At 42.2% G+C, this 26,956-nt stretch overlaps 1 protein-coding gene across 1 annotated transcript in view; it reads right to left on the minus strand.

The window, feature by feature from the left end:
• The window catches only part of wwc3 (WWC family member 3), a 242,686-nt gene that overhangs the window by 150,065 nt on the left and 65,665 nt on the right, over nucleotides 1-26,956 (minus strand). The gene's annotated exons all lie outside the window — the stretch shown is intronic.

A 26,956-nucleotide genomic window follows, 5' to 3' on the forward strand; every position in this document is an offset into this window, starting at 1 on the left:
AAGTTTCAAAACACTTTGAGAGCCCAAAAAGTAAACAGCAAACAACATTCTTAAAATTTTAAGGAAATAAGTTTGTGTTTTCAAACAGAAATAAGGAACTATATTTAGGAATGCTAGCTTTTGGGGGGAGGGGGGATTTACTTAGAATTCCTTTTTGTACTAATTTAACTGAATTATTAGCCAACTTATTTTTAAATAAGTTTCAATGGTTGGTGTCAAATTCCTCAGAGTTTTAATTTAATATAAACATTTTAATCCATGCGCTTATTGAACACTCAAATCTCAGTGCATGATACTGATCACTTTGGAATGTGTTTCTATGAGCTTTTGTCTACTATTGTAAATAAAATAACTACTCAATTTAAACCAGTTAATATCTTTACTAAAGTTAGCACTGGAATTTCACTTGAAGGTGCTGACATTCATTTGTAAGAAAAGGACATTCATTGGTCCTTTGAATCCCAAAGCCTGTGGAATATTGTGAAGCCATATAGCCACTTAGAATACCGAACCAACATGATTTCTGTTTTACTGGATAGATAACATAAGTGAAGATTAAAACATGGAGTTCAATTAATGTTAGCCAGTGAAATGGATATTTAGGAAGTCCTGACATTACTTACGCTGACAATCAATCTGTAGAATTTAGCTGTGTAACTAAAACTCCATCTTTAATCTTAATTGTGGAAAATTCAATCATCCCAGTATTCTTGCACCATTCTATCCCCTTCTATCACTCCTGCTGTTCAGCAAGATGGGCTGCCAAATCTCCAGATCTGAACTTGGGTAACTGCAGTAAGAACTTGTACCACCTAGAGTCACAGAGCATAGAAAGGGACCCTTCAGGCTAACTGGTCCCTCCCACTCAAGATTCCCAGCTAAACTAGTCCCATTTGCCCATGTTTGGCCAATATCCCTCTAAACCCTTTCCTGTTCATATACGTACTTTTTAAACGCTGTTAATGTATCTGCCTCACCACTTCCTTCCATTTACTGACCTCCCTCTGGTGAAAAAGTTGCCATTAGGTTCCTATTAAATCTTACCCCCCCCCCCCACCTTAAACCTTTGCCTTCTAGTTCTTGATTCTCTTGAGAAAAGGAGTTCACCTTATCTATGCCCCTCATGGTTTTATACACCTCCGTAAGACTACCCCCCAATCTCCTCACCCCAGCCTGCTCAACTTCTCTCCATTACTCAACCCCTCAAGTCCTGGCAACACACCAATACACTCGAGTGAAGGGATCAACACTGGAACTTGCACACATTCATCTACAATGACCTAACCGTCAGACTAGAAGAGATCTTTGTTCCCGACTGACAAGATTCCTCCTTTCCTCCAATGAACACCTTACCATCTTACAGTATCTGTGTGTTTCAGGTGTGCTGTACTACACAAAACCTGACCCCATGCCATGTAGAGCAGCTGGATTGGTAACTACTTGTTTGTCAAAGAGCTCAGTGCTGGGAGGAATACAGCCTGGCAGAAAGTCAGACATTTACAAAAAAAAAAGTGGGCTGCAGAGGATAATCAGAGGAACATTGAATACCTCAGAACTTGGAGCACTGGAGGATCTGGCAGAGAGAGGGAAGGAGTGAAGCCATTTAAGTTATAAGAATGAGAATTAAAAGACAGTAAATGGTCAAAGTCAATGTTAATGATGAACCCATAGCAATGCTGGATGCCATTGAACATCCTCCAGCCTACCAAGTCCCACTGACCTTTAAGTGTTCATCTGTATAATTGAGCTCTGTGTGTCCACTGTGTCAGACAATGACAGAAAACCTGTGCAGGAAAGTTTTTAAAGTGGAAAAACTGTCGCACTGGAGCAGTTCCACTCAGAAGTCTGGGTCCAGTGGTAGAAACGTGCGTCACAAACTGGTTTCTTCCTCTGTTGCAGTGGATGACCAGGACATCAATTCTACACGAGTCTCACTTCATCCTTCCCACAACTCACCGACCCTCCAGACTCAAATCCTCACCTACCCACAAGGGGCAACTTACAGGTCCAATTAACCTACCAACAAGCACATTTTTGGGACGCAGCAGGAAAGCAGAGCACTAGGGTGAGACCCACACAGTGACAGTGGATATGCAAACTCTATATAGACGAGACGCCATGGGAGCGTAGCTGTTAGCAGGATGCTATTACAGCTCCAGGCATCCTGGAATTCAGTGTTCAATACCAGGACCATTCTGTCAGAAGTCTGTATGTCCTCCCCATGGAATGTGTGGGCTTTTCCCGGGTTGTCCAGTTTCCTACGACAGTCCAAAGAAGTCCCAGGTTGGCTGATGGGGCATTGGAAGTTGTCCCGTGATTAGGTTTGGGTTAAATTGGGATTGTTGGTGTCTGCTGGGGCGCCATGACTCGAACAGTCAAAAGGGCCTACTCTGCGTTGTATCGCTAAATGAACATTCAATGTCAGGACTTCCCCCAGGTCGCTGGCACTGTTTGGCAGCAGTTCCTCATTCTGCATCTGACACCTCGATGTCAGTTCTTAAGGCCTTCTGCATCACTGTGCCACACATGAGTAAGTCCTGACACGTCATCACACAAGCAGCTTCGGATCAATTCTGATTTATGGAGAGTAAAGGACAGGAAAGATAGTCAGGAAAGTAATGAACCAAGATAGCAACTCTGGATGAGATATAAAAATACATCTGGCCATAGGCAGCCATTCTTCAGACAGCATGCTATACCAGACATTCAATCATGAAGTAGGCAAATCCGAGACAGACAGTTGTTCAGCACAGTTGATCATCCTAGTCCAACCACAGGAGTATTTATATCCAGTGGCTACAAATAGCATTCCCCCCTACCCCTGGAAATTTTCATGTTTTATTGCTTTACTACATTGACACGAAGAAGTCAAAAAAGCCAAATTAAATCCACTGTGATTCAAAGTGAAAACAAACTTCGACAAGTTGATCTAAACTTATTACAATTATTAAATGCAAAATAATTGATTGCATGATTACTCACCCCCTTCAAGTTGGTATTTAGTAGCTGCACCTTTGGCAGCAATTACAGCCTTGAGTCTGGGTGGATAGGTCTCCACCAGCTTTGCACATCTGGACACTGCAATTTTACCCCATTCTTTTTTACAAAAACTGCTCAAGCTCTGTCAGATTTCCTGAGGATTGTGAGTGAACAGCCCTTCAAGTCCACCACAAATTCTCAATTGGATTGAGGTCTGGACTCTACCTTAGCCACCCCAGGACATTAACTTTGTTGTTTTTAAGCCATTCCTGTGTAGCTTTGGCTTTATGCTTGGGGTCATTGTCTTGCTGGAAAACAAATCTTCTCCCAAGTTGCAGTTCTCTTGCAGACTGCATCAGTTTTTCCCTCCAGGATTTCCCTGTATTTTGCTGCATTCGTTTTACCCTCTACCTTCACAAGCCTTCCAGGGCCTGCTGCAGTGAAACATCCCCACAGCATAATGCAGCCACCACCATGCTTCACGGTAGGGATGATGTGCTTTTGATGATGTGCGGTGCTTGGCTTACACCAAACATAGCGTTTAGTCTGATGGCCAAAAACTGGTGAAGCACCCAGGCAACAGATGTTATATGCATACTCTCTCCCATCTCAGTCACTGAAGTTTGTAACTCCCCAGAGTTGTTATAGGTCTCTTGGTGGCCTCCCTCACTAGTCCCCTTCCTGCACAGTCACTCAGTTTTTGAGGTCAGCCTGCTCTAAGCAGATTTACAGCTGTGCCATATTCTTTCCATTTCTTGATGATTGACTTAACTGTACTCCAAGGGATATTCAGTGACTGGAAATTTTCTTGTGTCCATCGCCTGACTTGTGCTTTTCAATAACCTTTTTGTGGAGTTGCTTGTAGTGTTCTTTTGTCTTCATGGTGTAGTTTTTACCAGGATACTGACTCACCAGTGGTTGGACCTTCCAGATCCAGGTGTATTTTTACTACAATCAATTGAAACACCTTGACTGAACTCAGGTCTCCAAAGACAGATCTCCATTTAACTAATTATGTGACTCCTAAAACCAATTGGCTGCACCGATGATGATTTGGTGTGTTATATAAAAAGGGGGTGAACACTTATGTAATCAATTATTTTGTGCTTTACATTTGTAATTAATGTAGATCACTTTGTAGAGATCTGTTTTCACCTTGACATGAGTCTTTTTCAGTTGATCAGTGTCAAAAAAGCTAAATTAAATCCACTGTGATTCAATGTTTAAAACAATAAAACTGAAAACTTCCGGGGGGGGTGTGGTTTAAGTATTTTTTTCATAGGCACTGTAAAGGTTGTGAAGAAAAATATCTAAAGAGACGAAACCGGGGAAGACTGAATGTGACACTCAGTCTTCACAAAGAGATCAAAAGCTTGGTCAAATTCTGAGAAAGTTTCTAACTAACATGAATCAACAAAGAGATTCAGTGTTGAGCATACAGGGAAAGATTTCCATTTCTGTAACACCTTAATCAACTTCAGCATATCCTCGATGACTTCTGAAATGCTGGCATTAATATAACGTAGGAAGTCTGACAATCTTCTGCAAAAAATGGACTAAATAATCAGCACAATTTGAGAGATGGATATTGCTCATGACATTTTTTTTTATTAATTACAATCGTGAACAATAGCCAGATCAGAAATGCTGATCAAGTCAACGAGTTCCCAAAGATAACTCTAATAGGCCAATCAGATGGTTCACTGCTGCTCAACGATAGAACACAAAAAAAAATCATATGTTACATAGAACAGGCACAAGGGTCGCGAGCCCCTGTACCCCAGAAACACACCTGAGCAGTGTGGCGGAGGTATGTGCGATGCATGACCTGATCTGAAAGCATCATGTTGACTCACAACAGATCGTGTTCACGGTGGAACAGCTTGGTCAAGGATGGGGTGATCAGCACTGATAGACAAATTATACCTCCACTACCCCTTAATCAAGAGAACTAACCTCCATCTTTTCCAAATTACTTTCTATCATCTTTACTCCAAGAGCAGTTTTAAAAGCTCACTACTGCACTCCCTCTTCCTCTCAACTGGGTGAAAACATGAGCGTAGTTTTATTTCGGAGAGGGACTGAAACGCACCAATTTCTGACAGTGCAAACATGCTGATCAAACATAAAAATAAACTGAAGATTCTGCAAATTTGAAATAAAAATAGAAAGTATTAAAAGTACTCAGGTCAAAAAGCATCCGAAACACCAATGGCTTCTCTTTGCACAAATGCTACATGACCTACTGAGTGTTTCTAGCATTTTGTTTCTATTTTAACAGTGCTGAAAAGGGACATGGCTGGCAGCAAGAGTTCAGCAGTATAATTAAATCCTATATGACTCAATCAAGTGCATAATTCAATCCTATCACCAGTTACACTACAATCCACCACGAAGCCACTCTGAGAAAGTGTCCTAGAAATTCATTCCCAATTGGCCATACTAAATGAATTACATAATCACAAAGCACATCATACCTTGCCTCAGATATTCTGCTCCTAAACTTTGAGACACAAATGACTTCAAGCGTTATAGGAAGAGAGCAGGAATATGGGACTAACATAGAGCATCACTGTTATGTTTTATAATTTCAAAACATTAAATTAATTCAAAGGAAGACATGGGAGTCCGGGAACGTGGGTCTAACTTGAAGTCTATTTTAAGCAAGGTGCGCATGCATCTGGTGTATGTAATTCACATATTTACACATCTAATCTGTAATGAATTATTTAAAGAAATAAGAATGCTTAATCAAACAATATACGCACGTATACAAGATTAATATTTGAGTAAATGTGAGCAAGTCTACAGATGCTGGAAATCCAAAGTAACACACACAAAATGTTGGAGTAACGCAGCAGGTCAGGCAGCATCTATGTAAATGAACAGATAGTCAACATTTTGGGCTAAGACTCTTCTTCAGGACTGAGAAGGAAGGGGGAAGATGCCAGAATAAAAAGGTAGGGGGAAATATTAACTACACATCAATCGGTCATGAATATATTGAATGGTGGAGCAGAATCAAAGGACAAAATTGGCCTCCTTAATGTTAAATAGATCTGCATTTCATAGGTAGTATAATGTGCTGCTATAAGCATATAATACATCTAAACCATCAACTGAGGCAGATTCCCCAGGCAATGCGCTTTTCCCAACTATAACTTAATTTGGCGATTACTTCCATAATTATGCATAGGCCAGCATTGCAAGGCAAAAACTGACAAGTGCTATAAGTGCAAAAAACATAGAAAATGTTGGAAATACTTTAGAAGTCAGGCAGCATCCATGGAGATGGCAGCAAGAATTAATATTTTGAGTGCATTATCTTTCAATATCTATTTAAATATCAATAAGCAGTTTGAAAAAAATCACTTATCGTGCAAATTCCTTATCCATACCAACTTTATAAACCCTTGCAGGATTCAACAACTCATGAAAGAAACAACTATGGTGCAAATATTTGCAATGTACAGAATCAGAATCTTGTCCGCCATAATTTAAAGCTATTCCATCCATATCCTCAAGATAATTAAACCATTTACAAAAGAGGAAATGTCAGCTTGAAACTCCAGAAACAAAAAAAAAATCAGAAGTTTGGATTAGCTGGGACTGCTGCAGTGGCATATGAATTAAAAGGAAACTGCATTAAGTTATTCACAAAGCATTAGAGTCATATTTTGTCACTTATCATTTTTCCTGTTGGTGTTAGAAGAGAAAAGGATTTTTTTTAAATGTGCAACTTTATTGCATTGCTGTTACTTTTCATGTGAATTGACATTTGGGGAGGGAGCAGATGGAAATTACTTCACAAGTTAAATTGTAAAACCCCCTAGTATGATCGAACACCAAATGAAGACCACAGAGACCCCATCACAACACAGCTTCCTAGATGGAACTGATACAATTGTCAGAATTGTTTTGTTTTCTGCACCGGACTTAGATAAAAATTAAATCCAGAAGAGAGGGGAATTAGAATGATAACAGTCCAGTTGATCCAACAAGCAAATAGCTGTTCCCATCTCACTCTCACTTTAGCATTATTGAGCAAAGGAACTCAAAGTTCAATTGACAAAGCTAGAGCTAGACAATTAATAGGACCATCCATTTACACCTTTGCACCTATTTCTCACAATACTGGTCTATCCCACCTATGGCAGATCTCACAGCAATGCCATGCTCCCACTTAATTCCTCGTAACCCAACCATACTTACTCCCCCCACTGCTTGAATTCTGCTACCACACAGGGTGCAATGTGTAGCAATGATTTAAATCTACCAACATTTCCCTGAAAGATATAGGGAGCAGCTGGGTAGAATACCTATGGTATCACAAACACAAGAAAATCTACAGATATTGGAAACTCAAAGCAACACACACAAAATGCTAGAGGAACTCAGCAGGCCAGGCAGCATCTATGGAAAAGAGTAAGCAGTCGACGTTTCGGGAAGAGACCCTTCTACAGGACTGGAAAGGAAAGGGAGAAGTCAGAGTAAGAAGGTGGCGGGGGGGAGGAGGGAGAGGAAGAAATACAAAGTGGCAGGTGATATGTGAAACCGGGAGAGGGGGACAGGGTGAACTGAAGAGCTGGGAACTTCATTGGTGAAAGAGATAAAGAGCTGGAGAAGGGGGATCTGATAGGAGAGAACAGAAGTCCATGGAAAAAAGGGAAGGGAGAGGAGCAACAGAGGAAGACAAGAGAGGGAAACAGGAATAGGGAATAGTGAATAAGAGGAAGGGGACAGGTATGGTCACAAGTAGAATGTGAAAACTCTATAGAGACTGCATTGGTATGTTGGGTCTTCAGTGCTGTGACGCAGTAGCTGCACCAATGCATTGTCATTCCTTGTGCTCCAAACCCCACAGCCCTGTAGAACTCACATCACCTCTTACTGCAAGGTGTAAAATACCTTAGCTTCAACCAAAGCAATTCCAGGCTCTGATATTCACAAAGTGCCAGAGAACGCAACAAATCAGACAGTATCTATGGAGGGGAATAAACAGTTGACATGTTGTGCCAAGACCCTTCTTCAGGTCATCAGGTCCATAGATGGTGCCTGACTTGCTAAATTCCTCTAGTGTTGTGTGTCTAAGCTTTCCAGCATCTACAGAATCTCACGTCCAGATATGTGGTCATTTAATTTGTATTCCTTTCAAGACATCATAGGTGCAATTTAAATGTTTAACGGTGTTTGCACATACAAGCTGTGACATTGATGCAGCTTGGATTTAAATAGAGATCAGTTTTTAGTCAGGATGCATTGCATGCAACAGGATTCCAATTAGATATAACTGCATTTATCATAAGGTTACAACCCCATATATGCACAATATTCCTTGCAAAACACATCCTCCAACAAAGGCACAAGAAACTGCAGATGCTAGGATCTGGAACAACAAACAATCTCCATCAACACTCACAACACGCTGGAGGAACTCAGCAGGTCGGGCAGCATCCGTGGAAAAGATCGGTCGACGTTTCGGGCCGGAACCCTTCGTCAGGACTGTAGGGGGAAGGGTGCTGTGAGTGTTGCTTTAAACAATCTCCATCAATGTTGCCTGACTTCCCTAGTTCCTTCAGCATTTTGTGAGTGTTTCTCCAAGATTTCCAATATCTGTGGAGTCTCTTGAGTTTATGATACACAATAAATTTTATTCTCTTCACTGGAAAACAAAATAAACTAGAATGGTAAATTCATTCAGCAGGAAGTAACAGCATTATGAATATTCTATTAACCTTAACCTAATTATTGTTCCTTTGCAAAAATCGATAATTTCCGAGACATTAATCCCTGTTTAAGTGCTTATCAATTGTAAATCTCAATATAACTGAAACAGCACACTCAATATTGGCAAGATAGAAACATAGAAAATAGGTGCAGGATTAGGCCATTCGGCCCTTCGAGCGTGCACCGTCATTCAGTATGATCATGGCTGATCATCCAACTCAGAACCCTGTACCAGCCTTCCCTCCATACCCTCTGATCCCTTTAGCCACAAGGGCCATATCTAACTCTCTCTTAAATATAGCCAATGAACTGGCCTCAACTGTTTCCTGTGGCAGAGAATTCCACAGATTCACCACTCTCTGTGTGAAGAAGTTTTTCCTCATCTCAGTCCTAAAAGGCTTCCCCTTTATCCTCAAACTGTGACTCCTCGTTCTGGACTTCCCCAACATTGGGAACAATCTTCCTACATCTTGCCTGTCCAATCCCTTTAGAATTTTATACGTTTCAGTAAGATCCCCCCTCAATCTTCTAAATTCCAGAGAGTATAAGCCTAGTTGATCTAGTCTTTCATCATATGAAAGTCCTGCCATCCCAGGAATCAATCTGGTGAATCTTCTTTGTGCTCCCTCTATGGCACAGAGTCAAGTCAAATATAACTGGGAATTTAGAGGCAATTCCCTGCATTGCTGATCAATAAACAATAACATACAAATGAAACCTTGATGCCCAGATTTGTGCACAGTACACACGTGGCTGGCTACTTGCACGTTTTCCATCAGAGTCGAGTTGAGCACCGAGTTAGCAACTCCACCTCGTGAAAAAACAGACGAGAGCTAAAGAAGGTGCGAGGTTACCGCCCGAGGCGCACAGAGGAACAAAGGACAGCACGATTGTATGCGCTTACTGATGTACAAATGTCACCATTAAACTTCAGAATCGGGTTTAATATTACTGGCATACATTGTTTTGTGGCAGCAGTACTTTGCAATATAATAAATTTCAAAGTAAATTTACAATCCAAGTACCTATACTGTATGCCACCATACACAACCCTAAGATTCGTTTTCTTGCTGGCATTCTCAAAATCCAAGAAACATAACTTGTTATTAACAAAATTGTTAATAATTTGTATTGATAAAATTATAAATTACATTAAATACATACAAAAAAGAAAATTAAATTGAATAAGTCAAAAAAGAGAGGAAGAAAATATTAAGGTAGTGTTCATGGGTTATTGTCCATTCAGAAATCTGATGACAGAGCTGAACTGTTCTTGAAACACTGAGTGCGTCTCTTCACGATTTTGTACCACCTCCTTGATAGCAGCAATGAGAAGAAGGCATGTTCCTGGTGATAGGGGGCCTGAATGATTGATGCCACCTTTTTGAGGCATCGACTTTTGAAGGTGTCCCCACTGCTGGGAAGGATAGTGCCTATTACGGAGCTGACAGAGTTTACAACTTTCTCAAGCTTTTTCCTGATCCTGTGCAGTGGCCCCTCCATACAAGGCCGTGATACAACCAGTTAGAATGCTCTCCGTGGTAATCTGTAGAAATTTGCTATTGTCTTTAGTGGCATACTAATTCTCCTCAAACACCTAAAGAAATATAGCTGTTGCCCTTTTGAAGCCAGTAGGATCCTTCGACTGCAGCAGTGAGAGATGCCCTTGAAAACACCCACCAGTTGGTTGGCTCAGGTTTTCAGAGCCCCACCAGGTACACCACCATCAGGGCCTGATGCTTTGCGAGGATTCATCCACTTGAAAGATGTTCCGACAACAGCTCCAAAACAGAGATCACGGGTCACCAGACTTCACAATGAAGATGGCAAAAATCTACAAATCATAATCCAGATATTCCTTGCACAACTCTAAAATAATGGCAGAAGTCAAACAGAACAATATTCTACCCAGCTTAGGTTCTGAACTCTCACTTAAAAATTCCAGTCTTGAAGTTTCAGTGGGACTTTCATCAGCACTAATCCCTTTGTCTCCAGCCTAAAATTCCTTCATGACCAAAAATAATCTACAGGATGATTCTCAATGTCACTGCTCTGAAAAATATTCTTATTTACTCATAGAACAACACAGTCAAATTGAACCAGTTCCCTCTGAATGAAAGGCTCAACTGTATTTTTTGCTCACTCTGAGATCAATGATTTTATGAGATCTCAAAATCACCTTCAAGGAACTGGACTGATTTTCTGTCCATAGGGAAAAGGATTATGGTCATCCTCAGCATCCTTACCTCAGGCTAATCCAAGGCTGCTTGCAGGTGCCATTCCTCTAAATCATTCCTCCTTGTCGCTGCAGCATGTTCTTGCTTAGCCAGGTAACAAACTTAGATCTGTGGAGTTTAGAATTATGAGGGATGACCTTAATGAAACACAAGATCCTGAGATACCCAACCAAGTGGATGTCAGTAGGTTCCACTAGTGGGAGAATCTTGAATGAGGGACATTGTTACAAAATTAGAGAGAGGTTAAGAGTGAGCTCTGTAGGAACTTCTTGTAGAGGGTGGCAAACCTCAGAAGCAGAATCAAGTTAAATATCTCTGGATTTCTCTACACTTGACTGTTGGTTAAATATGTCTGGAACTCTCTATGATCTGAAGCCAGATCATTGGAGATGGCTGAAGAGGAATTAAGTACATTTATGGACGATCAGGGCAGTGAACAATATAGGACCAGAAAAGAAGGCCTGGAACAGTCACGATATTCAGTGGTGCAACAGACTTAAGGAGCCCTTCTCCTGTTCCTGAATAAGAACACAAGGGATGTATCCCTGTGGGTGGAAGAGTGCTGCTTGCATTGTGGTGCATTCTTCTTAAAGAGAAGAGTGTAAACCACAGCTGTGAGGCAAAACTCCAGCAGCTACAGGGAATTTGATAAATCACGATAACATAGCGTTGCATTGGAACATCAAACTGCATGGTTTCGTGAAGATCTGAATCCTTATTGGACCACCACATACAGCGTTAGGGTAATTCACAATGCTGTCTTGATACCACTTTACTCTTTAGTAAAGGAATCTCTAGGCGTATTTCCATTTCAGGTTCTCTTGCAAGGATGACCTTGAGCTCGACTGAGACAGGGCTTGCATTGCACGCAAGTCTAACTTACACAACACTCAGTCAACAAGATCTCCTGAAATGAGACCACCACTTTTAACAAGAAGTTTCCCAAAGTATTCACATACTTTCCCCTTGGAGGTTTTTCAAGTTTAAGTTCATTTTCATCCATACGTTTCCACTAAACGAGACAATGTTCCTCCAGACCAAAGTGCACAACACAGCAAGCATAACAGAGTGCACAACACATAACTCACACACACAACACCACAAATAAATTAACAAATAATAGGGTAACACTCAGTTAACAAGATCTCCTGAAATAAGAACAACCACTTATAACTAGGACTATTCCAAGGTATTTACACTAACAGTATAACACTACTGGCACTTTGTTACATGATGAAACCTGGGTGACAGCAGGGAGTTCAGTAGTCTTGTGGCCAAAGGGAAGAAGCTGTTTCCCATCCTAACGGTTCTTGTCCTAATGCTATGGCCCTCCTGCCTGATGGTACCATACCTTTTACTCTGCTTTTTTGCCTCCTTCAAGAGATTAAAAGACTGGGGGATGAGGTTTAATGTTTTAACTATCGTGCTCTAGGACTTGTGGATTGGACATCCTGGCTATTTCCTGCCCAGCTATTAAATGCACGAGTGAAAATGCAACATTTTTAAACCTTAATATCTGGCAGAAAATGCAAGGATCCATAAATATTGTCTCTGTTACCTAAAAAGACAGCAAGCTGGTGTGAGCATACCTGGTAGTTGTTCCAGGTTTTTTTTTGAAAAGTTTCAGAAAAATGCGCAACATGTTTAGCAATGTGTGAATTCTGAAATTACAGGGCCCTTCCTCTGAATGCTGGTCCACTGCAGTGATGAGAAGCCCGGTATTCCCAATGACCTGGACATTTTGGACTACTCTTTCCTGAGCTGAGCAAAGTTCGGAACAACTTAATTTCCCCAGAAAGTGCAGCATATTGTGAATTCGTTCATTTGCTTCCCTTGTCAGCTCCACTTTAGCACTCCCTGTCCACCCCCCCCCCACCTACTCCGAACCCAAATGGGACTCTGGTTCACCTCTAAAGAAATGACTACAAGCAAACACCCCAGCAGCCAGTCACAAACCCACACACTCAATGCCATGACTCAACTCTCAATGCCAGATCAGCTCAGCCTATGTCCCGAACCTAACACCCATCCCCTAATCACCCTGCAGCCCGGACTTTCTGATCACCCCACAATGCTGAGGCGACGGTGAAGGAAGTCCTTTGAGCACTTTTAATTAAAAGCCTCTTCCATTGCATGTGACAATTGGATCTCCTCTGCAATAGCATTCCAAAGCAGCAGACCCTCCTGAAAAAGACATTCACTGGGTTATGGTGTCCCACACCTGAATTTACAGGGAGAATCTGCATGGGGACTGAAGAATAGCAAGAGTTTAGATTGGCAAAAAAATATCCACAGCAAGCAGGGTACTGCAGACTACTTAGCCTCATAAGAGTATCACAAGCAATTAATGAATATCTTTTATGGGCACTAAAAGAGAACCAAATGTAATAAAGAGAAATCACTGTGGTTATTGGAGCAATAAGCTGCAGCTCACTATCCTGTGGAATTCATGAAAGAGATAATAAAAATGGCAGCTCTCCAATGAAAATTACCTGCTTGGATTTTCAGTTCTGAGTGCATGGCTATAGTTGATGACAAGATTTTATACATTAGCAGCAAATTAGGCAGCAGAATTAGACACAGGCTTTGCAAAAGGGAGCAGTAGGATCCTGTTGATCACTGACTGCCTGCTAACAATCAGAGAGGTAGGACTTTCAGCTGCTCAGAGCCTTTGACACCCCCGTGTCAGTTCCGTTTATCTGCCTTTTCTCCATGTCATTCAATACGCTTAGCCAACAAAAACTTATCAATTTCTGCCCTAAAGGTTTCAAAAGTCTGAAGATATCTTCAATTCAATACAATACAATATTATCAAAAGTTGCCACAGACAGCTAAAGATTTAAAAGAATCAACATTAATTATATTGGCAGGTAAAAGATTAATATGAAATTTAGGTACAAATCAAAATCCTCGCTATAGTATTGACAACCCTGAAAAAGGGAGGGGGATGGGGACATTGTGTGCCTTTCAGTAAAGGTGAGAGAGAGGAACAAATGTGGGGGATCTGGATGTAAATGCTGACAGGCTCATGAAAATGCCCAGTCAATGTGGTGTTACTGCCCACAGTGCGATTCATGAAGAGGAAAAGGGATCATGAGCCATGCTGGGAGAACTTAGACCAAACAGCAAGAATATTGCTTTCCTTTTCCCCAAAAGTAAACATGATCATTACATTCAGTAGTGTTAACTTACTTTTTTTTTTAAACATAGCAAATGCCTGAAGAAAGACAACTTCTTTAATAGATACCAGAGATTCTGCAAATCTTAAGCAACTCAGAAAATGCTGAAGGAACTCAGCAGGTCAGGCAGCATCAGTGAAGGGAAATAAACAATCAGCATTTTGGGCCGAGATTCTTCATCAAAATTCATGCCTTCTTCAATATCGATTTAATAGAAAGACCTGAAGGAGGCCAAGGCTGATATCACACAATCAAAACATGGATAAATTATGAAGTGATGGGTCCACTTGCAGGCTGCAGAGAGTGGAGTGGACATAATATGTGTTGGTCATAGATAAAAACACTAGAGCGAATGCACTAGATGACAAGTTGTAACATTTCAAACTAGTTGAGGGTGGAGAGAGAAGTTGCCAGAGTGGACAGTTTGCACAGAATTAGACAAACATACAGCACACGTCCTCCATGTTGACCGTGGTCCTATCTAAACTAATCCCCTCTGCCCACATTACACCTATATCCCTCTCAGCTTTTCCTATCCAAGCACATGTACAAATGCTTACTAAATGCGGTTATTGTATCTGTGTTTTGAGTATGTCGAAGTCATGTGTAAGAACTAATAGACTCAACTGCCTTTTAAACATCCCTCCAGCCAAAATGCTACACAGATTCGGCATTATTTCCCTCACTGCAATTTACCAATACATTTGTTGGTTCTGGAAACCTAAAAAGGACTTCTTAAAAATCAGCTTACTTAGCAGTTCACAATCCTAAGACACACCAGACAGAGCACCTTACAGCCAGTCAAGCACTTTTTAAAAGTTACTACATGGCTGCTTTGTGCACAAGCTCTTAGAGGCAAAATTAGGAAGTGATCTTTTACAGATTGTTGAGAACTCTACCGGCTGGGACCAGAAAGAAAACTCTCCCAATCGTTAAAACAATGACATTGTATCATTAACATTTAGCAACTAAAAAGCAAACTAGACTTGGTCATCTTTATCAACTCACCTCACAACAGTGCAGAACTTCATCCATGTACAGAGACTACCATCTTATGGGCTTAAGTGTCTGGAGTAGGATTTGAACTTGCAATCTTTTAACTCGGAGTGCTGACTATTGACACAAACAGCCCTGAAATACAACTGCAATTCATGCACCTATATCTTGTAGTCTGTTTCAATGACATAATAATGGATACACGTGCCAGGTGGAGTTATGGTTCAGCAGTTGTACTCTGAGTTAACATGGTTGTTAACTATGTCAGAATTTAACCAGGGTTTAACCATTTATTAAACCAAAATCAATTTTAAAAAAAAATCTGGCTGCCACTTCACTGTAGGCAGTAAACTGCTATTAGCGGCACTTTTCAAATCAGAAACAAAACTAGGAAGCTACCTGTCATCTCTAGAAGGTTGATGTGATCCCACGGGATTATTTGACGAAGAACAGGATCCACCTCCTCGGTGTCCCGATGAAGATTTATACAGTTGGCCCTCCGCATTCGCGGATTCAACCAATCGCGGATTGGGATCGAGAAAAAAAACAGAAGTTCTCTCTCCAGCACTCGTTGTTTGAGCATGTAGAGACTTTTTTTTTCTTGTCATTATTCCCTACACAATACAGTATAACAACTATTTACATAGCATTTATATTGTATTATTCTAAGTAATCTAGAGATGATTTAAAGTATACGGAAGGATGTGCATAGGTTATATGCAAATACTACACCATTTTATATACGGGACTTGAGCACCAGCAGAATTAGGTATCCGCGGATTCCCAGAACCAAACCCCCGCGGATACGGAGGGCCGACTGTAATATCAATTAAGCAGATTATTTTACCATTATCTCACTACTGTTCATGGGAATTTTCATCTAAAAACAAGCTGCGCAATTCCTACATTAGAATAGTAACTATAGAAAGCACTTCGTTGGCTGTGCGATGTGTTGATATACCCTGAGGTCCTGAAGGACTTTCTTTCTGATGGAATCCCCACTTACCCTTCTTATTACACTGAAGAGCTCAAGCCTGTCCCTATTGCCCCTCAACTTGGCACAAGAATTCAGCCAACTGCTTTTCCCTGCACTCCCTCCCTAGCCAGGACGACTTCTTTCATAAGAGCCGGTTCGCTCATGCAGATTCCACTTGCACCTGCACTGCAGGAGCGGTAAAACAATAAACTATTCAACTGGGAAACAATCAGGTAATAGCTATATTGTACAGACCGGGCACGTTATACTCTGTAAAGTAGCTTCCTTATTTGTCACAGATAAACAGCTCATTACATTCAGTGTATCTACAGTACAAACTTGGCAAGAAATTAATTTGGAAACCTGACCGTAAATGACTCCTGCTTCAAGATGTTTTCTTCAAATTGGGTTGTGCTGTTTGAAATCTCCATTCTATCCATTCTGTCTTTCATGATCACTGCTTCCAGAACATCCACCCTCTTGCTCGCAACACGTTTTTGGCATGCCTCCTTCTTCCCACTCCCATGATTTCTGCCATTCACACATTTCCTTGCTCTCCCACAATCTCTCACATTTTCTCCTTATTCCAGTGGAGGCACCTCTCGAACGGTATCATCCCTGAAAATGTGTGACGCACACTGCAAATTCACTGGACAATAAAGATTTTGCTTCCTGAATACCTTTAGGTGCATCTTATGAATTTTAGGCTACTGATCATAAAAATCACCATGAAATCTCCCTATCATGCAACATTTTTAAAATAAACTTACGTTTATTATTTCAATTCATAATTCAAGTCAATTAAAATGTTGCCTACAATGTAAGCAGGAAAGTTTCCTATCTTGTCCAGACATGCTTGGGCACGCTTAGGCAGCACGGCTGCTGCATGGCAGGACAGCTTTTAGTAATAATTACTGGGTTCAGGACTGTAAGGATGGAATTTGCTATCACCAGGCACAAAAATTTCTATGAAGGATTTTGATATTTGAGACAGATGCTTCCCAGAATAACTGATGCCAAGATTAAGGAAAGCATTTTTGTTGGTCCACAAGTCAAACAGGTCATCAATGACAGGCAATTTGAAGAATTTCTAGTGGGGCTGGAGAAAATCACACGGAAAGCATTCAAGGAAGTTGCTGACATTTTTCTTGGCATCTACAGAGCACCAACCTACATGCAGCTGGTTGAAATCATGAAATGCAACATATCACTAAAGATTCATTTTCTGCATTCCCATTTGGATTTCTTCCCTGCAAATCTTGGTGCTGTTAGTGACGAGCATGGTGAAAGGTTTCACCAGGACACTGTGGTCATGGAGAAAAGATACCAGGGCAACTGGAATCCATCAATGTTGGCGATTTATTGCTGGACACTTAAGCAAGAAGCTCAGACACTGAATACAAATGAAAATCATTAACAAAATATTTTTAACTTAGTTGAACTATTGCAAAGCATCAGCACAATTATGCAATTAAACACATTATATTCAATAAAAGTTAATTTGTTGTTTCTCCAAATTCCTACGTGACACAAGTAGTCTGAAATTATATTTGTGCTCATCTTCAATCAGTCTATCATAAACAAAGCAAAATTCTGAGGAAGCAACACTTTCGAAAAAATTTGTTGTCCAGTGGTACTTCCAGAAAGATTAGAATAAATACCAACCCCATGCCTTACACGTTATGGGTGCTAGCTAGGGTTTTAGAAATCCATTATGTATAATTCTATCAATTTTGAGAATCTCTTTTATGTCACCTCATGCAAGATGGTGGATAGTGAGGGGGCGAGGTGGGGTTACAAAGAGCAACATACTTTTACACAATGGAGTTGTATTCCTCGATGCTCCTTGCAATGATGGGCGTTCTTTTATCCTCTCTTTGTGGGGGGGGGGGAGAGAAAGAGGTGGAAGGGGGAATTCTTTTAATATAGTCTAATGAGGTGGGTGGTGGGGGGTGATATTCTCTCATTCTGAGGGAATTAGGATTTACTATTTCAGTACGTACCAAGATGCAGTGAAAAACTTTGTTTTGTATGTCATTCATGCAGATCACTCCAAACACAAGTACATCAAGGTAGTACAAGGGTAAAGCAATAAGAGGTTAGAGAATGCAGTTTTATAGCTTCACTGTTACAGTTACAGAGAAAGTACAGTGCAGGTATAAATACAAGGTACAAAGTCAAAGCAAGGTAATTTGACAGATCAAGAGTGCATCTTTATTATACAAGAGTTCCACTCAAGGGTCTTATACTAAGAGAGTTCTTCCTCTCAAGCATTATTATCTACTGCCCAACAGGATAGGAGAGATTAGAGAATGACTGGGGCAGGTGGATTTCCCAAGGCAGTGGGAAATGTAGACAGTGTCCATGGAAGGGAGTGGGAAAAGCAGGAAAAGAACAGTTCAGGATTTGTGAAGCTTTTTACATTGTCTGTTGGGGTAGATAAGACGAAGATCAGGAAACCACACTTTCTCCATATCAGTGAACGGTACTCCATAAAACCATTTCAAGTTCCAGTTCTACGTCTTTGCATGCTCTTACCGCACACCAAAGAGAAATAATAATTTTTGGTTATGAATTTTGAAAAAGATGGAAATTATCAAAATTAACATTTTTTTCTTTTACACCCAAGTGCTGGGGAGGACAGACACAAGTGATATGGGGAAGCTACAGCATTGTGAATACAATGGTGAACCTCACCATTTCACCTGATCCATACGTCTTCAACAAGACATTTGCAAAGGCCTGTTTCATGCTGTAACCCACTGAGATGCAGCTAAAATTATGCAGCAGGGTCTAAGCATTTTACAAAACAGTATCCAGACATTACCCCTAAGCAAAAGCACAAACTGCTAGAGGAATTTGGTGGGTCAGGCAACTCCTGTAGAGGAAAATGGAGTGTTAACACTTTGGGTGAAGATATTCCAAGGATGATTTGAAGGAAGAAAAAAATCAGCAACATCATACATTGAATGAAAACAAAGATGACCATTCAGTCCATAGTTGTGTCTCCTCTGCCCAATTAAACAATTAACAATTACAGCACAAAAACAGGCCATCTTGGCCCTAAATGATACAAACAACTTCTTTACTTTTTCAAGAATCTATCCAGTTCTTCTTTGAATATACTTTGAACAGTTTATTAGACAATGTGTTCCAGATCACAACACCCAGGTGGGAATACAAACTTCCCTCCAGCTCTTTTGCCAATAGTCTTACATCTGCTCCAACTAGTTACCAGCCTGCTGTCCGTGAAAATCATACTCTTACTAAAAACACCCAAAGAGAAACATACCAAATTTCTCTCATCTCTGGGCATACCTGGCAGAGAACTGATGGAAGCCTGTGGGATGTCTGTCTGCAGCAATACAAAGTCCATCTCAAACTTTCTGTTAGGTGTTAATCTTCCAGTCAGCAAAATTTATCACTCATTCAACTAAAACTAAGAATTTAATCTGTAGCTCCCTGAGGGAACTGGAGTGGGGGGGGGGGGGGCAGGTCGGTGAAGCGCCAGACAGTGGGGGGGGCAGGGGTGGCAAGGCGCCAGACAGCAGGGCAGGGGGGTCGGCGAGGCACCAGGCAGCGGGGGGGGGGAGGGGCGGCGAGGCGCCAGGCTGCCGGGGGGGGGGGGGTTGGCAAGACGCCAGACAGCCGGGGGGGGGGGTCGGCGAAACACCAGAGAGGTGACAGGGCAGCGTGAGGCGCCAGAGAGGGGGAGAGAGGGGAGGAAGAGAGAGAGAGGGAAAGGGGAGGGAGAGAGGGAAAGGGGAGGAAGAGAGAGAGAGGGAGAGGGGAGGAAGAGAGAGAGAGGGGAGGAAGAGCGAGAGAGAGAGAGAGAGAGAGAGAGGGAGGGAGGGAGGGAGGGGGGCAGGGGGGAGGGGGAGGGGGAGGGAGAAAGCACTATTTGAAAGCCGTCAAGTGTTGCTACGCCAAGAGACAAGATAGGCTGAAGGGCCTGTTTTTGTGCAGGTTGGTAGGTTCTATTTTATATAAACACTATGGCCTGCCTGTGGCGATAAGCTGTATACAACAAAATTTACTGTCTCCTTAAAAAAAAGTCATGCTGTGTTTAACAACCCCTTGGATCAGAACATCATTAAAATAGTGGATGAGTGTCAACTTCCCACAGCTCAGAGATCAGTGGCTTTCTTGTCAAAAGTAACAATGAAAACTAAGTGATAACATACGACTCCAACAGCATAAGACTGGAAAATTCTTTCTGATCCCAACCATTCTGTATCGCTATTAGAGCTGAGTAGCAACATGGACACGGCCTGAGTTAACACAAGTGGCCTGGAGTTTATTTTTGTACAGAGACTGGCCAATCTGCAGTACACATGGCTGAGATTCTGCCATCTGCTATATAACAGAGACTCGCTTGTTTTCTCTGCTGGTGAAGTCAGCTTTGTCTTGCATTACTGAGCAAAAAAAATATCAGTGGGCCAGGGACGGGGCACTTACATGCCACATTGAGTTTCGCAGCTAGTTATTTCTGGCAACACCCTCATGAACAGAAAGCAGTCTGCCCCGCCAATGGAGCTACAGCAGCTTCTGCTTACGACAGGATTCCTGCGTTGCGCAGCTCGTCTGTCGCTGTGCACATTATTCCCCCATACCTTCCCCTCCCCATGGAAGCTGCCCTTCAGGCTTTCTGAATTTCTTCACACTCCCCCCCAACTACCAGGCCTCCCTTCCCACTGGCCCCAGGCAACACACGAGATATATTACGACAGTGTCTGCAACAGCTCTGTCTGGTACATTCGAAATCTCCAGGCCTAGGGGTGTTGGTGTGAGGAATGCTTGGCATACCTCACATTCCAGACCAGTTTAGAGACTTATTAAATGCTCTGAGCTGCAAGGATTTGATTAGGGGAGCCCTGGCAGGCCGAAGACCATTATTTATTATATCATTTATTTTCTCAATTGACAGCTGCTTTTAATTGTGTTTCTAAAAGCTGTCCAAATCACTCATTCTCTCTCACTCTTGAATAGTCCGAATATTCTGGCACAAATATGAATAAATAATCATTCCATTCTGTCTTCTCACCCTAGATTTTCACTTCCTGCTACTGAAATTCATTGGTCTCACATTTCGTCTTCTCTGAGGCTGTCCTGCTGTACTGAGGACAACCCACCTACACTCCAGTGCAAGGCAGTAGAAAATGCTTGTGAGAAAATTCTTTTAATGTGGGAGAGTCACTGTACCATTAAGACTTGACAGACTGAGGTCATGGTCCACTGGCAAGGAGGCCCCAGTTAGATGAACATCAGACTCTGCTGCACAGTCCTAGCCCAAACATGCAGACACACTGTGAGCACAGAGAGATAGACAAGTGACTCCCCACCCCACCCACACACTCACTTGAAAGCAGGCACACAATCTTGCCCATATGCTTTTATTTAGTTCTGCCATCACAGACTTTATCCACAAGTGTGTTGAGGACTTTGTCCTAAAGGTGACAATCTTGGGTGTTCTGAAACAAAAAAACCATGGATGAACCAGGGAGATCCACAGTCCAGCACTGTGGCATTCAAATCAGGCGACCCTGGCCTTTACAAGAAATCAAGAAACAACCTCCATAAAACTATCAGAGATGTCAAGAGGTCACACCAGGCCAAAATAGAGTCCCAAAGCAGCAGTCAGTTGTGGCAGGTGTTACATACTATTATGGGTTATAAAACAAAGTCAGGCAGCATCGCTGACAACACATCCTTTCTTGATGCTCTTAATGAATTCTATGTTTTGGTTATTAAATCCCATCTTCCTGCTACTCTGGACCCCTTCCAGTTTGCTTATTGTTCAGATTGGTCCACTGATGGTGCCATAGCCTCTGCCCTCCACTCCGTCCTGTCCCACCAGGAAAATGGTGCCTCATATACCAGGAGTCTGTTTATTGATTCAGCTCAGTGATTACTACGATCATCTATCGAAGCTGGAGGGTAAACTCTCCTCGTTGGGTCTCAACACCTCTCTCTGTAACTGAATCTTGGACTTTGTGACAGAGAGGCCACAGTCAGTCCATGTTGGCAGCAACATCTCCAGTTCCGTCAGACTGAGCACCAGTACCCCCCAGGGCTCAGAGCTCAGCCCACTGCTGACACACGACTGTACTGTTAGCTCCATTTCAAACCAAACCAACAAGCTCGCTGATGAAACAACCATGGTTGGCCTCATTAACAATCACGACGAGATGGCATACAGAGAGGAAGTGGAGTGGCTAATAAAAGGTGCAAACACAACAACTTGTCTCTCAATGTGGACAGGGCTAAAGAGATGATTGTGCACTTTAGGAAGGTAAAGGCTGACCACTCTTCATTGCACATGCATGGATTCTCCATGGACAGAGTTCAGAGCACCAAGTTTCTAGGACTGCACATAATGGACAATCTCACCTGGTCCCTCAACACCACCTCTTTGGTCAAAAGAGCATAGCAGCGTCTCCACTTCCTGCGGAGATTTAGGCAAGCCACTCTACACCCACCCACCCCCATTCGAACTAATTTTTTTTCTTTTTTATTATAAACAGGAACACCATCAAGAGTGCCCTGACGAACTGCATCACCGCCTGGTGCAAAAACTGCAAGGCATCTGACCACAAGATCCTACAAAGGATGGTTAGGACTGTTAAAAGAATCACTGGGGTCTCTCTTCCACCTATCTAACATATTTATCAGAGGTGTTGCATATGTAAGGCCCTTAGATTTTTCAATGATCACTCCTAATAGTCCAACAATCTCGTTGACCCGCTACCGCCAAGGGGGTGCCCCAGCATTCTGAGAATTAGGATTGACTTCTTCTCCCAGGCCATAAAACTGCTGAATTCCCTGCTACCACACAGGTCTCATCCCGTATAAGATCATACGATATAGGAGTGGATTAGGCCAACTGGCCCATCGAGTCTGCTCTGCCATTTCATCAGGGCTGATCCATTTTTCCTCTCAGCCCAAATCTTCTGCATTTCCCAGTATCCCTTCATTCCCTGACCGATCAAGAACCTACCAATTTCTGCCTTAAATATACCTAATGACTTGGCCTCCACAGCTGCCTGTGGCAACGAATTCCACAGATTCACTACTCTCTGCTAAAGAAATTCCTCCACACCTCCATTCTAAATGGATGTCCCACTATTCTGAGGCTGTGCCCTCTGGTCCTAGACTACCCCACCATAGGAAACATCCTCTCTTCATCCATTCTATTGAGGCCTTTCAACATTTAATTGGTTTCAAAGAGGTCACTCATCTTTCTGAATTCCAGTGAGTACGGACCCAGAGCCATCAATCAGAGATCATATGGTAACACTTTAATTCCTGGAATCATTCTCGTGAACCTCCTGTGAACCCACTCCAATGTCAGCACATCCTTTCTTAGATAGCAGCCCAAAACTGCTCACAATACTCCAAGTGAGGCCTTACCAGTGCTTTATAGAGCCTCACCATACATCCTTGCTTTTATATTCTAGTTGTCTCAGAATGAATGCTAACATTGCACGTCTTCCTCACCACTGACTCAACCTGCAAATTAACCTTTAGGGAATCCTGCAGTCCCTTTGCACTTGGGATTTTTGAATTTTCTCTCCATTTAGAAATTAGTCTGCACTTTTATTTTTTCTACCTTACACCTCCCAATACGATAAGCAAGACCATACACCTCCAGACACTGTATTCCATCTGCCACTTCTTTGCACATTCTCCTAATCTGTTTAAGTCCTTCTGCAGACTCCCTGTTTCAACAGTACCCGCCCTTCACCTATCTTGTATGAAACACCAGTAGCATTATACTATTTACTTTTCAAACTTTTGATGTAAATGCATATTATTCGTTAATTTATTTGTGGTAACATTACTTTATACGTTGTGTGTGAGTTACACGTACAATGTTGTGTAGCTGGCCTGGAGGAACATTGTTTCATTTGGTGGTATGCATATATATGGTTGAATGACAATGAACGAACTTGAATAGAAGGGGATTGGTAAATCACCATTCACTCTAATAACTTCAAATGCAGCTGAACCCATTGTCACCATTGTGCACACGGAGAGTGTTCCAGAGGGTGTACCCGCAGAAACATCTGGCCCAGATGGTGTGCTTAGCCATGTCCCTAGATCCTGAGCAGATCAGCTGGTAAGGGTATCTGCAGACATTTTTAACATCTCCCTGTTTCAATGCGAGGGTCCCACCTGTTTTAGGGAGACCACTATCATTCCAGTACCTTAGGAGGAACAAAGTAACCTGCTCAGTGACTCTAATGTCCACCATCATGAGTGCTTTGAGAGATTAAGTCCAACCCAGACAAGCTCAACCCACTGCAATTCACCCTCCACCATAACAAGCCTATGGCAGACACCATCGCTCCGACCCTACATTTATATCTGGATTAGCTAGACAGTAAAGACACTTATATTAGACTATTGCTTATTGACTACAGCTCCGCCTTCAGTATTCCAAGCCAAGCCAACTCGTCACCAAACTCCATGACCTGGGATGCAACATCTCCCTCTACAATGGACCCTTGACTTCCTAACCAAATGACTACAACCAATAACGCTCCACCATCATTACCCCTAACACTGGTGCCCAACAGCCCCATTCTAATCCCTGTACACTCATGACTATGTGGCCAGATTCTGCTCTCACTCTATCTATAAGTTTGCAGAATATACCACCATAGTGGGCCAGATTTCAAACAACGAGTTGGAGGACAGGAAGGAGAAAGAGAGATTAGTGATATGGTGTCATGATGCAGACGTTTCGCTGGAGAAGACAAATCTTAGCGTTGTATTTGGATATAGTACATACTTGATAACAAGTGAACCTTTGAACCTTTTTTTAAAGATCCCATCCATCCCACACAATTTCTCCTCCTCCCCCCGCCCCCCATTGTGCAGAACGTATAAAAGCCTGAAAGCACCAGGCTCAAAGGAAGCTTCCACTGTTACAAGAATATTTAACAGTTCCCTAATACAATAACATGGACTCTTGACTTTGTAATCTACCTCATAATAACCTCGCGTCTTATCTGACTGCTGCACTGCAGTTTATCAGCGACCATTTATTCTGCATTCTGCTATTGTTTTGCCTTGTACTACCTCAAAACAGTGTAATTAATCCATCTGAATGAACAGTATGCAAGACAAACCTTTCACTCCACCTCCGTATATGTGACAATAGTAAACTAATTCCAATTCAGTCTGTTGATCAGGAAGTCAAGGATCCAGTTGTACAGTGATATGCTGACTTCCAGATCTTGGAGTTTCATGCATCAGCTAGCTTGGAATTATAGTACTGAAGGTGAAGCTATAGTCAATAACCAACATACCGGCTGTGCAGTGAAAAAGACACAACAGCATCTCTTTCTCCTCAGATGGTTGAGGAAGTTTGGTATGGGCCCCCAAACCCTAAGAACTTTCTACAGGGACACAATTGAGAGCATCCTGACTGGCTGCATCACCGCCTGGTATGGGAACTGTACTTTTCTCAATCACAGGACTCTGCAGAGAGTGGTGCAGACAGCCCAGCACATCTGTAGATGTGAACTTCCCACTATTCAGGACATTTACAAAGACAGGTGTGTAAAAAGGGCATAAAAGATCACTGGGGACCCAAGTCACCCAAACCACAAACTGTTCTAGCTGCGACCATCCAGGAAATGGTACGGCAGCACAAAAGCTAGGACCAACAGGCTCTGGGATAGCTTCTTCCACCAGGTCATCAGACTGCTCAATTCATGCTGATGCAACTGTATTTCTATGTTATACTGACTATCCTGTTGTACATACTATTTATTATAAATTACTATAAATTGCACATTTAGATAGAGATGCAACATAAAGATTTTTACTCCTCATGTATATTAAGGATGCAAGTAATAAAGTCAGTTCAATTCAATTCTAATAGAGACATCTTTTCTGTCCAGATGCTCCAAAGGGCCAGAGAGATGTCATCTGCCAAAGACCATCTTACTATCCCCCACACTGAAAAACACCTACTAGAGCATATGATTCAGGAAGTGGTCCAGCTCAGCTGTAATCAGTAACAGTTCTTCTGGTAAGATGGTGGCACGCATAATTGCAGCACCTTCTACAGGGCCAACCTTATTGTCTTTTTTAAATGTTTTTTCCACAATCACACAACCCTGGACTTCAGGTCTACTCCATCAACAAGTTGCTCGTTGGTGGAGTAACTGAAGGAACTACACTTGGCACAAATCATGCTACTGCCTGCGCCAGAGGGGCTTCATTACAGTAAGGTGGGGAGCAGTCTAACAGTGAGTAATCATCTTAGTCACTTTTCTTGAGATCACAAGACCCTGGTGGGCCTTGTTAATATAGAATGCTGCAGGTCCGATTCACTGGTTTATTGTCGTACAGCAGGGATGGTAGGCGGGGGAGCTGCATAGACTAGGTCGTAGCCAGGACTAGTCCTCAAGCTGCCCAGGAGAGAGGCGAAGCTAATGCGCCCAAATTGGACTCTGTGCTGCCCCCTCCCCGTCATTCGGCTGAAGACAAGCTATACTGGATTCGAGGTCTTGGTATATAGTTTTTTGTGACTTTATTTTACTTACATCATGTATGTGCTTTCTATCCTATATGTGCTACATATGCCTTGTGGAGTGTGCAAAGGCCAATTTATACTTCTGCGTCAAATCTATGCTGTAGGTACGGCGTAGCCGCATACCCTACGCCGTATCCTACGCCGCAGCCTGACGCACACCTCCCCAAAAATCTAACTATGCATCGCAGTGACACAGACCGCAACAACTGTGACTGGTCCGCTTGGTAGCATCGCATTTCCTCCTACGCTGCAACAGCTTCCCATTGGGCAACTGAAGGGTCGGGAAGGAGCTCTGGCTGCAAAGCTTTCCATA

Source organism: Mobula hypostoma, chromosome 6 (genome assembly GCF_963921235.1).
Source record: "Mobula hypostoma chromosome 6, sMobHyp1.1, whole genome shotgun sequence".
NCBI lineage: Eukaryota > Metazoa > Chordata > Chondrichthyes > Myliobatiformes > Myliobatidae > Mobula > Mobula hypostoma.